The 4,733-nt window shown below is 35.0% G+C and overlaps 1 non-coding gene across 1 annotated transcript; it reads left to right on the plus strand.

Moving 5' to 3' along the window:
• The first annotated feature begins 731 nt into the window (after positions 1-731).
• On the plus strand, positions 732-935 carry LOC127741910 (U2 spliceosomal RNA). The gene has a single exon (XR_008003098.1). It is a non-coding gene; the product is annotated as a U2 spliceosomal RNA (small nuclear RNA).
• The last annotated feature ends 3,798 nt before the right edge of the window (positions 936-4,733 follow it).

The following is a 4,733-nucleotide window of genomic DNA, read 5'->3' on the forward strand; positions in this document are numbered from 1 at the left end:
GCGATGGGTTGAAGTACGACTTATTTGTGATAGATAATGACTAAGATCTGCAAGTTTTATTTTACTATCATCGGCAGTTTTTCGAGGTGAGAATCTATGTACTATTGGCCAAGCTTGTGGATGTGGTCTCTAGCTCAGGAGGGTTAAACTGGAATCATCAATCAGTACTAATGACAGCAGCCTCCAGTTCAACCCTTATTGTTGTGTCTTCATCTTTGCCTGTAATGGCATCTATGGGAAATTTGGTGGCATCTACGTCTTTTGCAGCTGATCTATACCGTGATGAGATTGCGAAAATAGGTGCTAACATCAATATTCCTATTATGATCCCAATTTCTAAGGAGGATGGAGAACTGGATGTGGTAGAAGACGTGCTAGGGGATGAAGATAACTTGCTCTCAAAAGGATCGTTAGTTCCTCTGCTGTTCTTTTTGAGGTTGAGATCTAAAATGAATCTCATATCCGAGTCTTCATTTTCCTTTTGCATGGTTGAGGAAGCTCTCTGTTGGAGAATAGTTTGTTTCTCACATCTAGCAATAACATTTCAATTCATACTAATAATGCTAATTGTGTTCGAAATGGGTGATGATGAATCTAAGTTGGAATAAGATTAGTTACACCGGTGCATGGTTGGTGAAGCTTCAGAAAGTTTAAACTACTCGCTAAAAAGTCGCACATTGCCAAGATGAAAAGAACAAACATAAAAGAAACAGTTGAACAATTCTGAAATCATACCTTTCTTGGCTTTTTGGCTAAGATAAAGTGTAGTATCTGTTCCTGTAACTAAAGCTGTTGGGACATGCCTATTGATCTTAAATCAAATATGTTGTTTAATTATGCATATTTTGAGGGGGAGGGGCCACTACAGTAGCTTGCTACTGTGCCTCTCGTGTGTCACCCAAGCCTTACACTACAGCTAGGGGTGCACATGGTCGGGTTCGACCCGATTTCGAATATTTTAGGGGCTAATTTCGCATGATTTTATCGGGTCTAGATTCGGGTAAGGGTCTCAAAAATAGACCTGGTTATTATTTCGGGCCGGATCAAAGTGAATCCGGCTTCATTTGATCTATGTGTACCATAAGAAAATTAAAAAAGATATATATGTTTTAAATTAATTTTAATATTATGTTATATTAATTATAAATTTATTGTTTTATTTTTAATCACACTTGTTGAATTAGAAAATAGATCAAAGAAGTATAAAATTAGAATTTATGGACAAATTCAAATTCAAATATGGATATCAACTTTTCGATAACAAGTTTCTTATTTATAAATAAGTGCATCATAAATAAGTTTCTTTATAAATTATTGTTAAAGTTTTAAAGACCCGGTTTTCACCCGGATTGGACCTAGTATAGTTGTGGTCCGAAAAATGTTTAAGTTTTATCGGGTTTAGAGTCGGGTTAGAGTCTAAAAAATAGATTCGGTGTATATTTAGAGTCGGGTCTAGGTCAGGACAAACCTGATTTCACCCGATCCAACACCCCTAACTACAGCTAGGGCCTGACACACCCCCGTTAAACCAGTTCAAAAGGTATATTCTCTTTAGACGTTGGGGTTTACTAAGGGTGGCAAATAGGAAGTCGGTCTGATATTTCTGATATTTTAAGAATGAGAAAATTATATATCCCTCCTCTCTATTTGTAATTTTTTTAATTTATTTTAAATTTCTTATGTTAGACTAATGTTAATTTTATTTATTTTTTTTAAAAAATTATTTTTTATAAAAATATCTTTTTAGTAAAATTTTATTTTTTTGTGATTAAATTTTATTTATCAAAAAATTTTTAATAATTTTTTTACTGGTTAAATTGTATTTTTATTAAAATTGTTTTTTAAAAAATTTTAATGATTAAATTACTTTTTTTATAAGATATTATTTTTTTTAATGATCAAATTATTTTTTTCAAAAACACAAATGACAATCATTTTGCTTCTGAAGGTTGTCTTTGAAGGATCACAGTGACTTCTGAAGGTTGTCCTTGGTAGATTCATGCTTCTCCTTTTATACATGGCTTTTTTAAAGATTTTTCTAAAATTTTTTAAAAATATTTTAGTATAAATACAATTTAATCAATAGTGTTAAAGGGTATTTCGGAAAATAAAATTTAATCCCAAAAAATTAAAATTTTTGTTAAAGGATATTTTTGTAAAAAATAATTTATTTTTCTTGAAAAATAGATAAAATTAACGTTAGTTAACACAATTTAAAATAGATTAAAGATGAGATTTTAAAGTTATATGAGAGGGGAGTATATATTTTACAAATAAAAAGGAGGAGAGTGTCATTTTAGCATCTCTTAGAGGAGTAGAATTTTCTCTTTAAGAATTATATATTATTATTCATTAATGATATCTTTGTTTTTTTTAAATTTATAAAATTAATAAGGTTTAATATTTATTTTAAGAATTATCCATAATTATTAATTAAAAAATAGGACAAATCACATAAACAAGCCATTAGGGTTTCTAATTTACGTGAATGTCCTAAATGCAAAGAGTGGACACGAATGCCTTAATTATATGTAAATCGATATAATTTGATTTACCTTCATTTCACGTAAATCGAATCAGCCTAGTTCAATTTACCTTGGCTTCGTAATCGAAGGCATGAAATTCGATTTACTACCAACTCATGTAATTCAAATATGCTTGATTTGATTTACGTGAGAGAAATATAATGCATGTAATTGGAATCAATATGATTCAATTTAAACGTACTAATCAATCATGGTAAATTAAAGCTAATAGATTTGATTTACTTGGGAAGAGATGAATGTGATTAAATCGAATTGATTTAATTCGATTTACTTAAGAAGCGTGTGCTATATAAATAGGATTATAATATAGTGTGTTGAATAGAGGTAAATTCATAACAGCTAGTGAAGAAAGTTTTCTAATTCTTGTGCACTACAAAGGCACAATTAAGAACAAAATACGAGCACGTATAAGATTTATTGATAAGGATCCGTTGAGTGTCTTTATCAGACCTTCGACGAGCCTTGTTGATTTTCAGAATGCCGTACTACAACTGCATGGAATGAAACAGATAGAGAAGTTATATTATAGAATTTCGATTTTTGTTGTTCGCGATGGGTTGAAGTACGACTTGTTTGTGATAGACAATGACTAGGATCTGCAAGTTTTATTTTACTATCATCGGCAGTTTTTCGAGGTGAGAATCTCTGTACTATTGGCCAAGCTTGTGGATGTGGTCTCTAGCTCAGGAGGGTTAAAATGGAATCATCAATCAGTACTAATGACAGCAGCCTCCAGTTCAACCCTTATTGTTGTGTTTTCATCTTTGCCTAAAATGGCATCTATGGAAAATTTGGTGGCATCTACGTCTTTCGCAGCTGATCTATACTGTGATGAGATTGTGAAAAGAGGTGCTAACATCAATACTCCTATTATGATCCCAATTTCTAAGGAGGATGGAGAACCGGATGTGGTGGAAGACGTGCTAGGGGATGAAGATAATGTCGAGCCCGCCATGATTGAGGATGACAGCGATCATGATATAGGGAGGAGTATTCCTCTTGGGCCTGGTAGAGCATCAAGCTCGAGAACTCAACAGTACCCGCCTCACTTTACGACTCTAGACTTAGATGCCATGAGACAGCAAGGGTCTCTGGATGTAGAATCTGATTTTGGGGCCAGAGATTTATAAGACACTGTTGGCCTAGCTGAGTTCTGTAACACCCTACCACACAGAGCCTTATACGGTCGTAAAGCAGAGGTGACGAGGTATTAAGACCTCTAAAAGAAAAGACGTATTGATACATGCTCAAAAAGATAACTGGGGCATTCTAAGGCAAAAGCGCAGAATGGAAATTTCACACTTCCAAAGGGCCCCATCACTAGAGCACGTGCAAAAAAACTCAAGGAGAGCTTTGGAAACTTGGCAACACTTATGCATAAGGAGTTACATCAAGTTCTAACCAAGGAAGAATGGGCAAGACCCATTGAACTAAGTCAGGATATCAAAAAGCCCACATTACAAGCACTGGTATAACCACAATAGAGCGGCGGATCCCACCTAATATGCATACGTGTACCGGACTTGTCATCGAAGAGCTGCGTCGATAGTAGCATTACGATGTACACTCTCGCGTACCTCCTAATTGTCTCTTCATCTGCATCTTAAGGAAGGTCACTAAATGTCTCCTGCATCCAAGTGCACTTCACAGTGAACTTGTCGATGCAGTCCGCCAGAGGAAACACACCTAATAACTCCACAAACCAATCTCATGCAGGTCGCCCGCCATCAGTGTACCGCTCGAAGTCCGTCAGACATCTACTGACGTAGTCACCGTCGATGAGGAGGCCTAATTGGCGCAACATCTTGTAGCATAATCGTGCACTCTTCGAGCGACATGTGGAAGGTATGGGTCTCAGGACGCCATCTCTTGACAAATGCACTGACCAGTGGCTCATCAAACTTAAACTGGTAGTCGTTGAGCTTCGTGAGATGGGATAAGCTGGCCATCTGCAAGTACGGCATGATCCTCTTATCTAGGGACATACCATGCTGCCTCCGCATGCTAGTAATACATCGGTGGGCTGCATGACGATGAAAAAGTCCTCTAAGAACCATAACAATTTAGAAAACAAAAATCACCTAAAATAGATAATTCTAATAAAAATATACTTTAATGCATCAGATATTGCAAACATGAACATAGATAATGCAACATTTAAAAATTAAATTAAATTACACTAAACTA

Source organism: Arachis duranensis, chromosome 9, assembly GCF_000817695.3.
Source record: "Arachis duranensis cultivar V14167 chromosome 9, aradu.V14167.gnm2.J7QH, whole genome shotgun sequence".
In the NCBI taxonomy this organism is placed as follows: domain Eukaryota; kingdom Viridiplantae; phylum Streptophyta; class Magnoliopsida; order Fabales; family Fabaceae; genus Arachis; species Arachis duranensis.